Source organism: Crinia signifera, chromosome 7 (genome assembly GCF_055691185.1).
Source record: "Crinia signifera chromosome 7, ASM5569118v1, whole genome shotgun sequence".
Taxonomy (NCBI): domain Eukaryota; kingdom Metazoa; phylum Chordata; class Amphibia; order Anura; family Myobatrachidae; genus Crinia; species Crinia signifera.
This window is the reverse complement of record NC_139223.1, coordinates 81,174,207-81,196,645: the sequence shown is the minus strand read 5'-3', so window position 1 is coordinate 81,196,645 and position 22,439 is coordinate 81,174,207.

The following is a 22,439-nucleotide window of genomic DNA, read 5'->3' as shown; positions in this document are numbered from 1 at the left end:
TTGTAAGTAGCTGTTAATTGATATTCCCGGATACAAATTAATTAAAAAGTGATAATCCTGGGAAGGCAATTGATGGAAGAAGTTAGAGGTAAATATGTGATTGAACATATACTTGTGGGAATGTTTGTAATTTTTTTTTTCCTTTTTTTATTGTAAAATGTCATGTATGTAAATTTTAATGGGGAAAAAAAAAAAAAAAAATTCTTTCAAGGTCATCACACAGGATGTAAATTGTCCAACCTGGATATTTGCTGGGATACCCAACAGAATTTGATCAGATTTCTGCATCTAATGGGTACTTTAGAAACTGAAATTAATCACCAACTTGTCAAGGTGGATGGAGATAACATTATGCCATGGAACAAGTTTGGAATTGTGGTTTCTGATATGCTCGTACTGCACTTATCAGTCTCACCTCAGAAAATAAGCTAAATGAAGAATCTATGGAGCAATGTATTAAACCCTTGAAAAGATGAAGAAGTAGAAACCTAGAAAAATAGCCATAGCAATTAAATAGCTTTGAGCTACTGTGGCATTGTTTTAACTACATTTTATAAAATGGTACACTACAATTCAAAAGTTTGGGGTGACATTTTCTTATTTTTGAAAGAAAGCACTGTTTTTTTTCAATAAAGATAATATTAAATGAATCAGAAATACACTCTATACATTGTTAATATGGTATAGAAGGCTAAGGAGCCGACATGCGTTGGAGACATTATTATTCCATTACTGACAAATTCCTGCAGGGAGTCGAGCACATGGCGCCCAACACAGGATTTGCGGTCAAGGGTGTGCGGGATCTCGCAATACCACTCACTTACGGTCATGCCAAAGCCCAGAGGCGCTGTGGAGGACCCGGAAGCAGGGACAGCTCTTCCGCACAACCCGCCAGTGTCAACGTCTACAGTGAAGAGATGACTCTGGAATATCGGCCTTCTATGCAGAGTTTCAAAGAAAAATAAACATATCTGAGATTGGCCAATAAAATAAAAAGATTAATATGGGTGCCCATCAAGCCAGTCCAACTTGTGGGAGGTGCTTCGCTCAGGTAGCGTGGGGTTAATTTTGGTACTCTTTACCTAGAACGGCGCCCGCGATTAGCATCGCGGGCGTCGGGGGTAAAAAATCGCGGGCATCGCGGGTACATAAAAAACGGGTGCGACGCGATGCCCGCGATGCCCGCGATTTTCCCATAGGGATCAATGTTAAAAGTCAGATTGGACGTGATTTTAGTGTTAAATGCCTCAATGCCCGCGATTTTTACATAGGAAACAATGTTAAATGGGCCACAGAGCCCTAATAGTCCCCCTGAAGTCTTAAATGGCCCCCACAATTTTTAACGCCACCCCACGATCAACGTGAACCCGAAGCGCAGCGAGCCCGCGAGGGGCGGCGGTACGCGTCCTCTGACCTTTTCATTCCCCTACTATCCACGTGGAGTTGAGAATAGAATAGTGTGGCGAGTGCAGCGAGCCACCGAGCCCGAAGCGTGGCGAGCGCAGCGAGCCCCGTGAGGGGACGCGGATACCTTCACAGTTATACGCGTCCCCTCGCGGGCTTCACAGGTGTCCGTGGCGACGCGGACACCTGTGAAGCCCGCGAGGGGACGCGTTTACCTGTGAAGGTATCCGGGTCCCCTCGCGGGGCTCGCTGAGCTCGCCACGCTTCGGGCTCGGTGGCTCGCTGCGCTCGCCACACTATTCTATTCTCAACTCCACACCGATGTGGATAGTAGGGGAATGAAAAGGTCGGAGGACGCGTACCGCCGCCCCTCGCGGGCTCGCTGCGCTCGCCACGCTTCGGGTTGACGTTGATCGTGGGGTGCCTCCTCAGTATTTAAACGCTGCAATTGGAGGGCAGAGCGGGTGTCCCCCAGAATCCGGGAGGGTTGCCCACCTTTCTGGGGGCATGGAGGGGGACCCAATTTTTGGGAGCCTTCCTGCCATTTCCTGAGGGTAGGCAACCCTGGTGTATCTGTACTGAAAGTGTGTTCTGCTTGTCTAACTTCCAGATATTTAGAAACTTGGGGTGTATGGTGCTGAAAGCATGACGAGGCAAAGGTGGTTGCACTGCAGAAACATGGGAAGAAGGGTCTGAAATACAAAAGTGGATGTGCTGGAAATAAATATTTAGATGTAGACATAAAAAGGATGTGCCAGTGTCAGGGAAGGATGGGGATGAGAGAATGTACTTTAGAAAAATGGTGGGATGGGGATGAGAAACATTAGGTTATGATGCCAAAATACACAGAGTGGATGAGACTGAGACAAATGAGGAGATGAGACTTATAGACACAGGGAGAATTGGAGACATAGAGGGACATGTCTGAGAGAAACATGTACTGTAGCTGAGAGACATATTTGTTTCTTCAAAACAAAATGCTCTGTTCCTGGGCTTCTTTGTCAGTGGCAGTTGCAGAGGTGGGGCTGCAGCACAGTTCAGAATTCAAATAGGAGAGCCCCACCAACTTCCAGCCCAAACACTGCCAAATATCATATATGTTATAGCATTTTAAAATATGTTAGATGAGGGTTATCAATGGGAATTATTAGTAATGATGTTTGAAACATTTGAGATATCGCTGTAGTGATTTTCTAAGGATGGCTATCTGAGTATTTTCTTTAGGCTATGAAATATTTGAATGAGTTCTGAAGGCACTATATTTTATTGTGTGATAGTCACAAGGATGCTCTATCTATTTTTGTGGTGCCTTTAAAAATGCTCACTGTGCTAAACACAGGTCACTTGTATGATAAGGAAATAATTCATATCTATTATAACCCAATCGATTTTTGTGGTCCTGCCCATGTAATATTTAGTTCCACGTACATGATGCCATTTTCATAAATGTGTATCTAAAAAATCCCAATATACCTCTAAGTACATTGAATTGTATAAAGGTGGTCAGACAGTGCAGCAGGATTGATATGTATAACTGGTACTTATTTCCTAGCACGGCGCCCGCGATTTTGATTGTATTGATCGGGTCAGAAAAATGGTGTCGATCCCATCGCATGCCAACCAAATCGCATGCGATGTGATCAACGCGATCGAGACAATTTTTACATTGGAATCAATGTGAAATGGTCCCTGAGTCCCGATTTTACATTGATTTCAATGTATAAAGCCCCAAAACCCCCCATTTTAATAGAAAACCCCCTCATGTTTTAAATGCCCCCCCAATGTTAACGCCACCCCACTATTGACGCCAACCCGAAGCGTGGTGAGCGCAGCGAGCCCGCGAGGGGCGGCGGTACGCATCCTCCAACCTTTTCATACCCCCACTATCCACGATGGCATGGAGTCGATTTTTTAAAGTGTGGCGAGCGCAGCGAGCCACCGAGCCCAAAGCGTGGCGAGGGGACGCGCATAACTTCACAGGTATACGCGTACGCTCGCCACGCTTCAGGCTCGGTGGCTCGCTGCGCTCGCCACACTTTAATGGGGGGGCATTAACCATACTTTATAACCATACTCAATGAGAAATTGGCCATATTGGCCCATTTCCCATTGTCCCCTATGTAAAATCGCGTTGATCGCATTGGTCGCATCGCTGGCCATTATAATGGGCCGCGACCGACGCGATCAACCCGATTTTGACTTGAAAAATAATTTAACATTATTCTCTATGGGAAAAATCTATGGGAAAAATGGGATCAATTGATCGCGTCGGTCGCATCACGGCCCATTATAATGGGCCGCGATGGACGCGATCAACGCAATTTTCTCTTTCACCGGCAAATTAGCAGGTGATTGACAGAAAATCGGGTCCATCGCGTTGATTGTATACCTTAAGTACCTTACACTTAAGGCATACAATCAATGAGACGGGCACCGTGCTAGGAAACAAGTACCGTATAACTCAATACAAGTGTTTGGTCGAGAGTAAAATGATATGTCAGAAAATAAGTAAACACTGGGTCAAAAACTAAATAATGTATTAAATACCAGCTAAAGATAGTGACACCAGATGACAATGATGTTGCAACTCTTGCCTTTCTAAAACCACTAGCAGCAAGGCCACCAATAGGGGGGTACAGCTATCCCAAGCCATGGCCTCTGGAAGGACCCGGGCAGCTAATTTTGCCCATCACAACCCCCCCCCCCTCCAACTACTGCTGGCCCAGAGGTCCCGGAGCACAGGCTTATTCAACCCAGGACACCGGCAGCTAATTAAAATGCTGCACCATATTTAGAGCCAATCAGAACTTGCATACCGGCAGCCAATCAGAGTGTCTGCCAGTACGCAAGCTCTGAATGGCTCACCAGCTGGTGCTGCATTTTAATTGGCCGCCAGCATCCTGAGTTGAATAAGCCTGCACTCCAGGACCTCTGGGATGCAGCTCAGCAGAAGAGGAGATGAAGGAGCAGGAGCCAGGTTACAGTAAGTAAAGTGAGGGGGTGCTCTGCCTGCCAATAGCCTGCCATTACTCTACAGTAGGAGCAAGTTTCATCTTTGCTCCTTTGGCCATGGCTAGCCATGGCTATTCTATTGTTCTCAGCTGCAATACGTATTGTAAAAATTATCATAAATACTTTGATCCTCAATTAGCCACAGATTTTATTTCTTATAACAATATTGCAGCAATAATAAAATATTATTTGGGCAATGTATCAAGAAACTTTAGCAAGGACAAAGATTCCAAATAGCCTCCTTACCTACAAAGAGAACAACATTTTTTAGCAGCTAGCACCTCTGGTGGGTCAGATCAAGGACCTTATTCTGATCGGTGCGGCCCGATCAGAATATGCGGCCGCAACCGTGCAGGCGAATCCCCGCCTTCCATACGGATCGCCACCTGCCGTCCGTACGCGGATATGTGGCGATCCGCATGAAATTGGACGGGGATACGCCTCCTCCGTCTTGGGAGCAGCCCCTGCATTCGATGGTCGCCGAACATCGAATGCAGGGCCGCACGCTCCACCAGGTCCCGCAACACAAGACCACACGGACACTTGTCCGTGTGAAATCATGTATGGGGGCGGGCAGCTGACATCCGGCGATGTCAGATGCCCGCCCCGTACCCACGCGTCACGGCCTCATTACCATGCATACGCCCCGCGTTTGCATGGGAACGCCCATGAAACGGGGGGCGTATGCATAGGGTAATGAGGCTAAGTAGCCCCTCACGCCCCTCTACGCCCCCTGTGCGGCGTATAAAGAATCCATGCGGCGAAATCGCCTGCACATGCGCAGAGTGACCTCTGCACATGCGCAGACGATAAACATCGGCGGGCCGTACGCAAGCGGGAATATCCGCACCGATCAGAATAAGGGCCCAAGGTTGCTCTATGCACTTTTAGTCATTCCAATTAACTTATGAAAGCAGTCATCAGGATACACAGGAATTCTTCCTTCCAAAAAATGCAAAGTTCTAAGCTATAGGGCCAGATGTAGTAAGCTTTAAAAATGATAACATGCAGAATGATAGACTGCCAGACAATCAGCTCCTTACTGTCATGCCGCAGGCTGTGTTTTAAAAAAAAAACCAGGAAGGAGCTGATTGGTTGGTTGTTTATCACTCTCTGTTTTATCACTTTTCAAGGCTTAGTCTGCAATGGTTAATGTTCTCCAAATATGCATGCATATGGCAATATCTATTGGGAGCCAAGCTCCAAAATGTTTTTAGAACTTTATAAATAGAACCCTAAGTCTAAAATGTTCTAATATGGCAACTTTGCAATTATAAATAATAAATAAAAAAAACAATATATGGTTACAAACTCCAAATCGCAATGGTTTGTTTGGACATACAAGACAAGACACCAACAATAACAGATTTTAGGATCTAGTATATCACAATCAGTACATTAATAAAACCGAATATCCTTTTTGAGGTATTTCAATGTCTACAGTTACTTCTCCAATATGTACTTAGGCCAATCCGCGATATTCGGAATTTGATACAGCAAGGAAGGGGGTGCAGGAGCGATGCGGGAGACTTGCCCACTTTCCCGTGGGGGGCAGGAGGGGGACCTGATTTGCAGTAGCCTCCCGGCCATTCCGGGAGGGTAGGCAAGTATGTATCAATTTAAAGTCATCACATCAGTGTGCATATATTTGCTTAGGGCTGTGTTGTCAGATTCAGGTTCAGAGATACAAGTGTTAATAATGGAGACTACACACCATGTCCTAAGTCAAGTTTATTTATAACATATATTATTGCAATAACAAGCAACACCTCATAGAAAGTCTTGTTGTTCACAGTCACAATACAGATTTCATGAGTACTGATCTTGATGTGCCCAAGCTGAAATAGCAGTTCAGCAGGATCCAGGCCCCGGCCCCACTGTAGTTGTTCTTTGGATGAGAACTGAATGATCTCAGATTATATAACAAAAAAATAATCATTGGGGCAAAGATGGGGAATACCAAATGTGTCTTGCAGATGGGGAAAATACCACATACTATTGGCTTAGGACAGTTTTAGCTCTTATTTCTCTAAAGCTACTGTATAGCTACAGTATTTATGTTTTCACATGGATCAACTACCACATGATTTACTGTACAGGCAGGTTCACCCACGAACGTTGATAGGAATGATCTGTGATGCTTTCTAATTAGTATTCATAGTTACACAGATGGTAAAGGTTAAAATCAGCATATTTCCAAGAGCTGGGGCCCTCCAAGTTGCAAACAGTCCCACAGCTTGTGACCTACAGTATGTATCGGGCTGTAAACTAATAGTTCAGAAAAATCACTATAAGATAACCATGTATATAAGTCGTATGGAATCTAACAACCAATTTAAACGCCATCCATACTACTGTATTTCATAAATGTTTCCTTCTTAATGGACAGTTTCCCTTGTCTGCTACTTTCTGAATGTCCATCAGGCACTAAGCTCTAACAATCTTAAGGTTGAGTGATGTCCCTTTCACTGGCGTAACTAGTGTAAGGCAGCCCCCGCCACTGCTTGGGGGAGCGGGGGCTGCATGGGCGCCAGCACACGCCTGGGACACACTGAGTGACAAAGACTCCTGCCTGTTCGCCTTCAGCCAGGGACCTCGCACTTCCGGCCGGACCGCCTGGATTCCCCTGGGACTCTTGAAGCATATCAAGCCGCCCCCTGCTCCCTCCCTGCACTTGCGGAGGACAGCTGATGCTACCAAGCACCCGCTGACTGTTGGACTACTGGCGCTGCCGCTGTGTCGGGGAAGCCTGGCCACGTGAGAGACTCACCCGGACATCTTACACTCTGGCTCCCGTTCACTGCACAGCTCTGCCCTCACCGCGCCGCGGTGGCAATATCGCCAGCCGGAGCGGCTGCTGTCTTCAGGGGCTGATGAATCTTTGGGGCCTTCAGAGTACCTTAGATCTGCACAGACCCCAATTGGACCGCAGAGTCATAGGAGGATCCCTGTAACAGCCCTTTTCAGCTCCTACTGTAAGTTTATTTTTTCAACTACTATTCTGCCCTCTAATATTTATATAAGGACCCCCCTTCAGTCCCTGGACACAGTCACTGGCAATTTACTGATGCACAGTCCCTGTTGCTGACAGGTTCCTCATACCTTTTTACAGCATCTGGATAATGATTGCCTAGCCTGAGGGGGGGGGGGGGCGCGACAATTTTTTTGGCAGGGGGGAGCAAAATTTATAGTTACGCCACTGGTCCCTTTAAATCTGAATTGTTAAATAGAGAAGAGATCCCTCATTGATCGTAGTCCCCACTGTTCATTAGCATTGTCACACATAATATGAAGTAAGGTCATCACACAGGGACGGGGGCGTGACCTCAGACGTGATGACGTAACACGCTGGTGAGCAGGAGGCGGCGGTGAGCATGTGAGACAGAGGCCGTGACTACTGCTGAATGCCGCTACGGCTCTATTGCTTGAGACCAGCCGAGACTGTGCTAGCGCCCGGCACTATACACTAGACGCACCCTCTTCCAAGTCAAGTCGAGCGAGGTACAGGAGACGCGGCATGCGAAGAGTGATCACAAGCGGGCACGGTGACCTGATACCCTAAGCCCTTCAACCCCCCCCCCCTTCTCCAGGTGAAGATCCCAATAGGCAGCAGGACGGGAGGCTGGTAGCCGAGGAAGAGAAGGAGCTTGAGCCTGCGCTACGCCACGCTGGCTAGCGCTGCGGCTGTACATCGCCGAAGGGCTCGCTCCAGACGCTGATAAGTACTTGGCTACTGAAACTACAAGCGGGCATAAGAGAAACAGGCATCAGCAGGGAGAGCCCGTGGGGCACGTGAGTAGCTGCTAAGCAGCGGAGCATTTTTGCTTTCATTGTACACTATAAAATGGCAGCATGAACTGAATTGTACTTAATAGATTACTCTGTGCTGAAGCCCTCTGCTCACACTCCATCTGAATGCGGGGTTGTGTGAAGACGCATTCTCCCCGTCTAAGGTGAATTCAGCATAGCCCCACAGCAGAGTGGAGTGCTACAAAAGGCCAACATTTGACGAATTTGGTGGTTATACCCCAGGTGGGGGGGGGGGGGGTTACCCTGGACAGTGTGGTGCTGGTGAATCCCTACGTTTCATAGGTGGGCTGTGCGCACCACGAGCCGTATAATATATCTGCTAGCAGCATTGTAAAAGTGTCTCTGCCTAATTGATTACCAGCCAAGTCAAAACATGGGGAAAACTACCCAGGCGACAGCAGCAGCAAAGCTGGCACGCTTTGCTAGTGGAACGAGCGCCCAAACTAGGAACAAGGAGACGCGGGAATCCCTATCCCCAAACACCTCGGCCATGGGTAATCAGGCACTACTAGAAACATCTGGAGAGCCTACCCTACAACAATTATTAGAGGCAATAACGGGAAGTGAGACCCGAATTGGGGAAAAAATCTCCCAAACACAGGCAGAGATTGGCCTGATTAGACAGGATTTACAAAAGATCCAACTTAGAGTGGAGGAGACCGAAAAGAGGATCTCAGGAATAGAGGACAGACAAATTAAGATGGAGACACAATTCAATAACACCATGCACATTATAAAAGGTCTACAGAGCCAGCTGACGGAGGTTGAAGGACGGGCTCGTAGAAACAATATAAGAATTGTTGGGATCCCTGAGAAATCAGAAGGCTCTGACCCGCAAAAATGGCTAGAAAATTGGTTGACTGTACAATTTGGAAAAGAGGCCTTCTCCAATATGTTCTGTGTTGAACGGGCTCATAGAATCCCCTTACGACCGGGTCCCCCAGGTGCCCCTCCTAGGGCCATGATTGCAAAGATCCTTAACTTTCGAGATAGGGACGTTATTCTCCGGCTTGCCCGGGGAAAAAACCCAATAGAGATCCACGGGTCCAATATTATGTTTTTTCCTGACTTTGCAAAGGAGGTTCAGAAGGAGCGGCAAAAATTTATAAATGTCAAAAAACGGCTCCGGGAGCAAGAACTACAATATGCTATGTTATATCCTGCAAAGTTGCGGGTCATTGTGGACGGTACAAGTAAATTCTTTACTACCCCGGAAGAAGTGTCAAGTTGGCTAGATGGCCGGAGGAAATAGTATACTATCCTGAAATTATGTGGACATGGTTTCTCATCATGTGGACTTGGTTTTTCTGACCCTGGGGGTTCGGGAATGTACATATCAGCTATGTGATCTGGAGATAAGGGGGGGATTGGGAGAAAAAAAAAAAAAATCGGAGAAATATAAGATAGGGTAAGGTCGCCGTAGCTAGACAACTGAAAAATATTAGGCGGTCTACCAAAAGAATATTTGCGGCTAATGATGTCCACATGCTATATTATTCAGGGTAAAGGAAAGTAAGCTTTAAGCCGTTTCATGGGAACCAGCTAGTCATCAATGAGGTTATGGGGGTGAATACGCTCCATTTGGGGGGGCTCAGGGAGGGGGGAGGGAGGGGGGAGAGGGAGAGCGGGGGGTTGGAGGGGGAGGGATAGGGGGATTTAAGTGTGCTGTTGGGGTAATGGCATACAGGGAGGGGGGGGGAGGATGGGCAACTTATGGAGGATAACGAATAGAGGCATTGGATACACCGGGATGAATTTTTGGATAAAGACACGATATTTAAGAGATTCTGAGAAGATATTTAAATTTAGTTATGGTTAAGTTGATATATTGGAACACACGTGGTCTAAATGATAAATTTAAAAGATCTATTGTTATGAATCAGGTTAAGAAATATAGTGCACAAGTTATCTGTTTAGCAGAAACACATCTTACACACCAAAAAATTGGAATGTTAAAAAGGACATGGATTGGACAGTCCTATCACTCATGTTTCACAAATGATTCACGTGGGGTATCAGTAATGTTCCACAGGAACACACCCTTCCATTGCGTCAGACAAGACATTGACGCATATGGGAGGTATGTGTTCCTGCAGGGAAATATTAAGCATAAATCAATATGTATTCTAGCAATCTATATTCCCCCTCCGTTTCAATACGAAGTACTGATAAAAGCGGTTGCATTTGCCTCCAAATCTATAAATAATGAATTGCTTTGTGTAGGCGACTTCAACAACGTTATGAATCCCACAATTGATCGCTGGTCAAAAAACTCCAGATCTGGGAAGGGGAATAATAAAGGGCTGCATAATTTTATGGCAAATATTGGCTGGCTAGATATATGGCGAGAGAAGCATGGGGAGGAGATTGCGTACTCATGCTATTCACAATCTCATGAGGCACTATCCCGTATTGATATTGCTTTCGCAGATAATAATACTTTAGGGAGGGTGGAAAAAATCACCTACCTCCCACGTGGAATCTCAGACCACTCACCCTTCATGTTGCAATTGGCTGATAACGTAGAAGTAGGTAATAGACTTTGGAAATGCCATCCTAACTGGCTGTTGCAAATGGGCCCGGATGTAGAACTTGGTGTAGAATGGTTGGAGTATTTCCAGAGAAATATGGACTCCGCCGATATGAGTACAGTATGGGATACGGGAAAAGCGGTGATGAGAGGGGCCTTGATTAAACGAATAGCTCAAATAAAAAAGTTGACCAGGGAAAAAAATAATACTCTAGAACAAGAAAGTAAACAGCTAGAAATAAAATACTGGCAGAGCAAGTCCGAAATAGATAGATCGACATGGTGGGCAGCCAAATCGGCATGGGTTCGAGAAAGCCAGGAAATTGCTATAAAACAAGCCCAGTTCAGCTCAAACTATAGATATTTCCATGGCGACAGGGCCGGTAGATACATGTCTTACCTGATTAACAGTGAATTACCCCAAAAGAAAAATAATATAAGTAATATAATTAATAATCGAGGGGTTGTAATAGATGATACAAGGGGAATTGCCCTGGTGTTCTCTCAATACTATGAGGAATTATACTCTTCCCGTATCAGGAAAAACACGGAGGAAATAAGTCACTACCTGGAGGATATTCCAATGCCCAAGGTAGAAATGGATGACATGGTGGCGCTCGAGCGCGATATACAGCTAAGTGAAATCAAGGAGGCAATTCAGGCTCTGCCAGGGAGTAAAGCCGCGGGTAGTGATGGCCTACCGGCTGAGCTGTATAAGAAATATATCGATGTGTGTGCCCCTATATTATTACAGACATTCGGGAAATGTATGGAGGATGGAAGTTTGCCAAACTCTATGGGGGAAGCGCTAATTGTGGTGATATATAAGGAAGGAAAAGACCCCCGCCGGACGGAGTCATACAGGCCAATTTCTCTGATAAATATTGATGCCAAAATATTGGCCAAAGTTATAGCGAGAAGAATAGAGGGTGCAGTTAATCAGCTCATAGATGAGGATCAAGTGGGATTTCGAAAGGGGAGAAGTACGGCAATTAATATCCGCCGCTTCTTCACAAATGTCCAACTAGAGGCACCTCAGTCGGAGATGGATAGGGTGGTCACACTCGACGCGGCCACAGCTTTTGACTGCGTCGAGTGGGCGTACCTATGGGCCGTATTGAGCAGGTTTGGATTTGGGCCAAAAATTATTGGGTGGATTAAAATGTTATATCAATCCCCAATGGCTAGAGTCGTGGTGAACGGCTTCACCACGGAAACATTTGGTCTAACCCGTGGGACACGTCAGGGGTGCCCCCTGTCCCCAATCCTGTTCAATTTAGCCCTGAAGCCTCTTGCTTGTAAAATCAGAGAAATAGATAGGATGGAAGTTTCAGAGTCAAGGGGTTTTGGTAAAAAGGAGATCATCTCTCTGTATGCCGATGATATGATGATATTTGCTGGGTCTCGTGCTCGTGCGCTACCAATGTTACTCCAAGTTATAGAAAAACATGGGCAGTACTCAGGTTTAGTGATTAATTGGGAAAAATCAAACATTATACCAAAAAAAGGGCTAGCCACTCATCAAGTAATGAGCAAGGCTCTTAAATGGACCAATCAGGTGGAATATTTGGGAGTAACGATCTCCAATAATCCTAAAGATTATATTAAAAATAATTTAATACCTGGGATCAAGTGGTATCAGGAGAAAGCTCGGGCATGGCAAAAGTTACCATTAACGGTAACAGGTAAAGTTAATTTAGTAAAAATGATGGTATTACCAAAATTGTTGTATATTTTCCAGAATACACCTTGTTATATTCCAGGGAGAATATTTGGACAAATAGACACCATAACCACGTAATTTATATGGGGGAAAAAAAGGGCCAGATTAAGATTAACTATCCTCACAAAGACAAAACAACTTGGTGGATTGAGCCTCCCAAATTTTCGGCTATACTATATGGCATCTCAAATTTCCCAACTCCAGGGATGGATCAATGGCCAAATAGAGGGACATAGTAAAACTCTTATCTCACAAACTTATGGAAATATAGACTCAAAGCAGCTTTTACTAGTGTGCGATAAAATGAAACCACCAAACACGATTATGTGCCTGGCCTTTAAGACTTGGATCGCAGTCCATAAACTCTTGGGCTATGAGTGGGTAGATCCAGAAAGCCCAGTATGGGTTAATAAAATTAACAATAAGGATAGAAATAGTTTGGCCAATATGATCGAGACAAAGGAAATCTGGGAAAAAGTAGGAATAAAGAATATTAATCAGATCTATCAAGAAGGAAATTTAAAAAGTTTTGCCCAGCTTCAACGGGAATACAATCTCCCCCAGGAATATAATTTTCGGTATATACAATTAAGAAACAGATTAAAAGAAGCCCTAGGAACTAAGGAAATAATTATTCAAGACTCTCCTATTAAAAAATTATTAAACAGAGAGAGGAAAGTAAAGATAGCTGAGCTGTATAAAATGCTCATCACCGCTTAATCAGTCCCACAAATAGAGAATCTTAGATCTAAATGGGAGCAAGATATGGGTAGATTTACCGATATGGAATGGGCCCAAGCAATATCATCGCTTAATCGAGCTACCAAGTCTATAAAATTTCAACAAATTCAGTATTTTATCACTCATCGGGCGTATGTCACTCCAGTCCAAATCAATATTTATGATAAAAACAGGAGTACCATATGCCCCAAATGTAGGAGCAGCCCAGGAACGTTTTTTCATATGATTTGGCAATGTAACGCAATAAAAGAACTTTGGAAGGAGGTAATAGCTATATTAAAGGAAATAGGCTGTAGGGAACAGGATATAGATAGCAAGCTATGTATTTTGGGTATAAAAACGGATCACCTAAGAGGGGTGGAGGGTAATATGATTGAATGTTTGATTACACTTGTCAAGGTTTTAATGGCAAGGAAATGGATGGCAAGTAATTGCCCGAGAAAATCAGAATGGATTAAACTGGTGAATGACACTATTGTACACGAAAAACACATGCATCTCAATAATAAGGATAAGCTGGGTAAATTTTTGAAGAAGTGGGATAAATGGATTAAATCGAAATACTATTGCACTTTAATATAACTTTGGCACAAAAAAAAAAAAAAAAATATATAAAATGGACTAGCCACGGTGTGGAAGTAAGGAGTACTATAGCCACTATCTCGTTATTCTGAAATAAAAACTGTACATTGCCCTGGAGATTTAGGCAGGGAGGGAGCGGGAGGGGGGGTTGGGGGGTTGTTGTAAGTAGCTGTTAATTGATATTCCCGGATACAAATTAATTAAAAAGTGATAATCCTGGGAAGGCAATTGATGGAAGAAGTTAGAGGTAAATATGTGATTGAACATATACTTGTGGGAATGTTTGTAATTTTTTTTTTCCTTTTTTTATTGTAAAATGTCATGTATGTAAATTTTAATGGGGAAAAAAAAAAAAAAAAATTCTTTCAAGGTCATCACACAGGATGTAAATTGTCCAACCTGGATATTTGCTGGGATACCCAACAGAATTTGATCAGATTTCTGCATCTAATGGGTACTTTAGAAACTGAAATTAATCACCAACTTGTCAAGGTGGATGGAGATAACATTATGCCATGGAACAAGTTTGGAATTGTGGTTTCTGATATGCTCGTACTGCACTTATCAGTCTCACCTCAGAAAATAAGCTAAATGAAGAATCTATGGAGCAATGTATTAAACCCTTGAAAAGATGAAGAAGTAGAAACCTAGAAAAATAGCCATAGCAATTAAATAGCTTTGAGCTACTGTGGCATTGTTTTAACTACATTTTATAAAATGGTACACTACAATTCAAAAGTTTGGGGTGACATTTTCTTATTTTTGAAAGAAAGCACTGTTTTTTTTCAATAAAGATAATATTAAATGAATCAGAAATACACTCTATACATTGTTAATATGGTATAGAAGGCTAAGGAGCCGACATGCGTTGGAGACATTATTATTCCATTACTGACAAATTCCTGCAGGGAGTCGAGCACATGGCGCCCAACACAGGATTTGCGGTCAAGGGTGTGCGGGATCTCGCAATACCACTTACTTACGGTCATGCCAAAGCCCAGAGGCGCTGTGGAGGACCCGGAAGCAGGGACAGCTCTTCCGCACAACCCGCCAGTGTCAACGTCTACAGTGAAGAGATGACTCTGGAATATCGGCCTTCTATGCAGAGTTTCAAAGAAAAATAAACATATCTGAGATTGGCCAATAAAATAAAAAGATTAATATGGGTGCCCATCAAGCCAGTCCAACTTGTGGGAGGTGCTTCGCTCAGGTAGCGTGGGGTTAATTTTGGTACTCTTTACCTAGAACGGCGCCCGCGATTAGCATCGCGGGCGTCGGGGGTAAAAAATCGCGGGCATCGCGGGTACATAAAAAACGGGTGCGACGCGATGCCCGCGATGCCCGCGATTTTCCCATAGGGATCAATGTTAAAAGTCAGATTGGACGTGATTTTAGTGTTAAATGCCTCAATGCCCGCGATTTTTACATAGGAAACAATGTTAAATGGGCCACAGAGCCCTAATAGTCCCCCTGAAGTCTTAAATGGCCCCCACAATTTTTAACGCCACCCCACGATCAACGTGAACCCGAAGCGCAGCGAGCCCGCGAGGGGCGGCGGTACGCGTCCTCTGACCTTTTCATTCCCCTACTATCCACGTGGAGTTGAGAATAGAATAGTGTGGCGAGTGCAGCGAGCCACCGAGCCCGAAGCGTGGCGAGCGCAGCGAGCCCCGTGAGGGGACGCGGATACCTTCACAGTTATACGCGTCCCCTCGCGGGCTTCACAGGTGTCCGTGGCGACGCGGACACCTGTGAAGCCCGCGAGGGGACGCGTTTACCTGTGAAGGTATCCGGGTCCCCTCGCGGGGCTCGCTGAGCTCGCCACGCTTCGGGCTCGGTGGCTCGCTGCGCTCGCCACACTATTCTATTCTCAACTCCACACCGATGTGGATAGTAGGGGAATGAAAAGGTCGGAGGACGCGTACCGCCGCCCCTCGCGGGCTCGCTGCGCTCGCCACGCTTCGGGTTGACGTTGATCGTGGGGTGCCGTTAAAAATTGTGGGGGCCATTTCAGACTTTAGGGGGACTATTAGGGCTCTGTGGCCCATTTAACATTGTTTCCTATGGAAAAATCGCGGCCATTGAGGCATTGAACACTAAAATCGCGTCCAATCCCACTTTTAACATTGGTCCCTATGGGAAATCGCGGCCATCGCGGGCATCGCATCGCACCCGTTTTTTAGTGCATTCGATGGTCGCGATGGTCGCGATGGGCGCCGTTCTAGGTAAAGAGTACCTTAATTTTTTTCAGATTACTGTACCTCAACAAACGAACAGCTAGAATGCTAAAGGTCTGCAATGCTGTAATTGCTGAAAAGGAGCTTTCTTTGACAAAAGCAAAGTTTGTAGGACATTTTTATTTTGAATACAAATCATTTTTTCTAACCTTGCCAATGTCTTGACGATATTTTCTATTCATTTTGCAACTCATTTGATAAATAAAAGTCAGATTTCATATCTGGGTGATCCCAAACTTTTGAAAGATAGTGTAGGTAGAAGAGCGACGTCTTCACTCTGTAGAAGGTACAATACATTTTGTTACTTCTACTTAATGACTCAATAGACTAGCTTAGGCCACAAAGACCTATATAAGTTACTTCTGTTATAATGTAGCATTTAAGATGGTGCTTGCCAACTTTCCTATTTTCTGATGAATATGGGGGGGGGGGATCTTAGAATGCACACCCAATATACATGAGATGCTATCATGCTGGGACTTGTAGTTCTGCAAAGAAAAATACATGGTGCAGATGCACACTCCATATTATTAATCAATAATAGAGGCACTTGGTATATTATTGGCCAAGAAATATTTGCCCACCAACCAGCTTCACGGTGGCCTCATTTCTGGTGGGTCCCTAATAATATTTTCTGATGAAGTTAGACCTTTTGCATGTTATGAGTGAGTACTTTAAACATATTTCATTATTTTAGGGCACATTAAAGCATGGCCATCATACAACAACATGTTTATATTTTTGTATTAACTATTCATTTTTCCTAGATATTGCTAAATGAAACATGGCAAACATTTTTTAATTATGTTTTAATACAGCACAACATTCGTCCTACTTATTTATGCTTTAGCATCACAAATAAATTGGGTCACAAACTGCTGCATTTAAGATATTGTGCTCTTATTATAGACATTGCTGAAACACAAAGGAGCACAAGGTTTTGGAGTGATTAATGACTCTGCATATTCTGACTTTTTACATTTTTAGGTCCATCAATATATTTTCATTTAATTTATTACTGTTGGATTCTTAAATGGATACAAGATATACAGTATAATAGCTTTACCTATTAGAGCAGGTAAAATACAATAAGACATTTTTTTCACTGTTTTATATCCAGTCCTAAAACACAGTATTGGACCCATGCGGCTCATATTATATTACAATTTTAACAACATCTAATACCAACAAATGCAAAGAAAAAAAATATTTCAAGTGCATACAAAGTCATCACTGCTACTTTTTGGCAATGAATCAGATACAGGAGCCCCAGTAGGTGTGTAAAATCTGAAATTGCTATCACTCTTAAAACCCTACAGTGCTTATATATTTGAGGAAATTGATTATAGTGCTGTGAAAAAATACCCATGTGCACTAAAATCTGCTGATGACAAACTGCACTTTGAAGGAATGAAGCTGCAATTCCAGTAATGCTTATAACACCTACCATTGTGTTATACAATAATATTCAATGCCAGAATCTTAAAGATAATGACATTTATGTTTTTTAGATTTTAACAAGACAAGATAGAGAAACATTACAAATGACAGTTTAGTAACCCGATCATTTTTAGTAGATTGTCAGCTCTTCCTCGTGAATTAGTCTTCGTGTTTATGTACCCAGAGTTGAACCACTAATTGGTTGGCTGACATTGTTTTGAAACATGAAATTGCAAGGATGTTTTCTCCTGGGATAATGAAGCATAAGGAGCTCAACATACTGTAGGAGACAAAATAAATAGTCATTTTTGTTTTGGGACCTATCTTTTGGCCGTTGCTTTGACAGTATTCATAGGGATATAATTCTTTAAGAAAATATTTTTTCTTATTATTGTACATACTGCACTCTGCTTCTCGCTTTACTGATTTGTTTTCTATAATAACGAGCTACATTATAATTTCCATACATTGTTAGAACTGTCAAATAATACTTCTAAAGAAAAATAATAATCTAATTGCAAAACCTCTGATAACATTCTGTGCCAATCATAATCAAATTAAATAGTCTTTTAAATTTGTGTTAATAAATATATAATGGAACAGATGTGTCTGTTTTGCAGCTTTGTCATGTTGCGTACACATCATGGCATGCCCTTCTGGCAGATCATGACAAAACTGGGTGCTCACACCTGTGAGCCATACGCATAACATCATACCAACACAGGTACAACTGTACTAAGCCCAGTGTATCATAGTGTTGCTGCAATGCATTTTGTCTGTCCTTCTTTACTCACTTTACATGAGCTGTGCATACAAAAATAATTAAATTGTCCATTACAGCAGTTGTATATACAGTGGTTGACTTGGGAATTTAGAAGTCGGGTATGGGAAACTTATTTGATTAGCCAGGGTTTTGGGATACACCTAGAAACTCAAACCTCAGGGATATTTATAATGTAAGATCTAACATCTGCACCTCTCCCTCCATCATTTCTTATCTAACCTCTGCACCTCTCACTCCATCCTTTCTTCTCTAATCTCTGTCTCTTTCACTCACTCCTTTCGTCTCTAACCACTGCACCTCTTACCCCTTCCTTCCCTAACCTACAGTATGCACCTCTCACTCCATCCTTTCTTCTCTAATCTCTGTCCCTTTCATTCACTCCTTCTGTCTCTAACCTCTGCACCTCTTACTCCTTCCTTCCTTCTCTAACCTCTGCACCTCTTACTCCTTCCTTCCTTCCTTCTCTAACCTTTGCACCACTCCCTCTTTTTTTCTATAACTTCTACACCTCTTAAACCATCCTTCGTACTCTACCCTCTGCACCTCTCACTCCCTTCTTCCTTTTCTAACCACTGCACCTCTCACTCTCTCCCTCCTTTCACTCAAACTGACAGCTGGCAGCCACTGGGTCTGCTGCTCCCACCACCACTGAAGGGGCACAGGATGGCGCAGCACTATTTAAAAAAAAATAAACTTAAAAAAATATATATAGAGTGCACTCTCTTATATTTACACCACTGACCATATAGAGACAATATGGAGATTCTGAAAGAAAACAAAAAGAATAGAGGCTAATAGAATAATGCAGAGAAGAGAGGCTGAAAAAAAATAGATTCTGATAGTGATAGTACAGGAGACACTGATAGGACATATAGAGAGGATAGATCAGGAGAGCATAACAGAAGTTGAGGATGATGGAGATCTACCAGTCAAAAAGGGAAGGGGGTTGCATTGTGACTGCTCTGAAGGCGGAGGGAGAACAGAGAAGTGCCGGCTGTATGGGAGGGGGTAGGCAGTTATCTCATGGCATATGTCTGTAGCTCCAGTCTATGGTGCAAGGAGCCCATACCACTGGCCAAGTGTCTAGTGGTGCCTGAGAAAGGTAGCAGAAAGGCAGCAGCTGTATAGTACCTGTGACTTTCCTAGAGTATTATAAATGCAACAATATCTTGGATAGAGGTCAACCACAGGTAGGCAGGAAATCATGCCAGATAAGTGCAGCACAGTGGTGAGGGTGTTTTCAGCTTGGCTCAGATCCTCTACAGGTCGCATGCATGTACCAGAGCAGGGAAAGTGGGTCCATGAGGTCATGCCTGCAGTACCTTTATACACCAATAACATGTAAGAAAGGGGTGGCCTATATATGCAGTAGAAGTTCCATGCAGAGATACAGTAAATGCAGAGCAGGGCGCAACCGCAAATAGATTTTTTTTTATATGCCTATATATATATAGATAGATAGATAGAGAGAGAGAGAGAGAGAGAGATATCGGGGTCAGCCTGGCACTCCCTCAATAGGGTCCAACTCACCCTGGTGCCCGTCGGGTCAGGATAGTAGAAGCAGGTGAAATCAAACAGCGGCACTCAAATAGGGATTTTTCAACGAGTGTATTAGTGGAAAAGCATACCAACGTTTCGGGGTCTTAGTCGCCCTTTTGTAAAGGTACAAGTGCAATCAAGTGAGTAATAAGCACATTTTATTACTCACTTGATTGCACTTGTACCTTGACAAAGGGGTGACTAAGACCCCAAAACGTTTATATGCTTTTCCACTAATACACTCGTTGAAAAATCCCTATTTGAGTGCCGCTGTTTGATTACACCTGCTTATATATATATATATATATATATATATATATATATATATATATATATATACACTTGCAATTGAAATGGCCCTGTGCCCTCGATGATGCTCAGCTACACTGAGCTAGTGCAGATAAGTCCAGGGATCGCGGCACTCGGGACTTCAAAGAAATACAACAGGCTGTGAGTTGTATTTCTTTGATGTCCCGAGTGCCGCGGCCCCTGGACTTATCTGTATATATGAATGTATATATATATATCCAAGTCAATTCTCCTAGGAGATGTATGCACTCGCCATTTTTATCAAAGAAAACTCAATTTGATAAAATCAAAACAGCTTTTATTTCCATCGATGTTATCAAGGTAAGTCATCAAACAGAGTAGCCCCGACGTTTCGGTCCATTAGTCAGACCTTTATTAAGGAGCCTGCAATTTATACAACATAGTGCATATCACAATAACAAATATGCACTGAAAAGTACAAACATGCAATAAATACAAGTACAGCTGGAGTAACACTTACATTTAGTAGATAACAAGAGGGGTTAGAATGTGGAACAGCGTTTAACAGATCAGCATGGTGCAGGAAGCAGCCACCATGTCTGAGGCTGCCCAGGCCCGGCTTAAATACCTGTAGAGCGAAAGTCCCAAATGTTGTGCAAAACACCCGCGATACTGCAGTTCCTGTTATTGCCGAAAGTGTGTCACCGGAAGTCGCGGCTAATGAGAGCCGCGAGTGGGAGGATCATTGTCCAACATCTGTACCTCCATTTATGCACCTCACCGCTGTCCCAATTGCTAGTGATAGTGCGATCATTCTACTGGACTATATATTTTTTTCCAGGTAGTTTGGCACTGGTTTTGTGGTTCAGCATACTGTGGTGCCATCCGGGGATATTTGTACATACCATAGAAGAAAGAGGCGGCACTCACGGATTTCAGTAGAAAACCAAAGTGTATTGATCACATCAGTAACCCAACGTTTTGAGTGTAATGTGCCTATTTTTCAAGGTGTGAACAAAAGCTTTCTGTAACAATCTTACATTAAATACATAGAGGTACTGCGTGAAGTCATGGGCAGTATCCCGGCATCTCCTTGCGTCTCCCATCCATATGCTCAGCCTGGAGCACTTCTGGTGGTTGTGCTTCCAGTGCTTCCAGTGCTTCCAGTGCTTCCGTGTTTGTGGGCCAGGAGACACATACAGATGCCAGCACTTGGTCTCCATGGCATCCTGGCATCAACAACTGGACACTTTGAATCAGTAGAATCGGTATGGGTAGAAATCACAGGTAATATTAAAGGGGCTAAAAATCTCATAGTAGGAACATGTTTTAAACCACTCAACATAAATACGAAGGAGAAAAAAAACCTCTTGCTAAAAGTGGGAAAAGCGGCTAGCTTAGGGGGACATTAGAAAGATAGATCAAGTTGTACCACTAAGGGAAATGTTTTATTGTATGCCCTGAATGACCACTACTTGTATCAATGTATTGAATTTCCAACCACAAATAACAATATCCTGGATCTCTTGATAAGCAACAATGGGGACATTCTTACTAACATAACCATAATAAGGGAGACATTGAGGAACAGTGATCCCAATATGATAACGTTTGAGTTAAATGTTAACAAAGAAAATTATATTGGAGCAACTAGGTCCTTAAATTTCAGAAAAGTAAACTTTGGTAAGTTTGAGGAGTCCTTAAAAGATATAAACTGGAAGGTATTTTTTAGAGTTATGGATACTACTAAAAGGTGGCAAACTTTTAAAAAAATACTGCAGGAGGGCACTGATAACTTTATTCCTAGGGTAAATAAAAGATCAAATGTCAAAGGAAACCAATGTGGCTTAACATCAAAGTTGAAATAGCTAAAAAAAAAGGGGGGCATTCAAAGACTTTAAACAAGATGAGACACCTGAATAATTTGCCACATATAAAGAATGTAAAAATACAATCAAGATTGCTAAATTAGAGACTGAATGAAAAATAGCCACAGATAGCAAATCTAATCCCCAAACATTCTACAGTTACAGATGGAGCACCTCTCGCTATTGCAGGGGATGGTGGAAGATTCGCCAGCCGCCGTAAGGGGACGCGCACACGAGATGCGCGCACGTCGCCTTACAACGGGGCTCCCCCCGGGTCCCTGCCGCCTCGCCGAGGGTCGCCCCGGGTCCCCGCCGCCTTGCCACCCCCCACCCCCTTAACCCTGTCCGTCTCCCTGAAGCGGAGACAGACAGGGTTCCTGTCCCCCCGCCGACGGGAAACTGAGACGCGCGTGCGTGTGAGACGCACGCGCGTCTCAGTCAGATGGAGCGCCTCTCCGCCGGCGATCGCCAGCGGACAGATTCTGGTGATCCCGGAGCA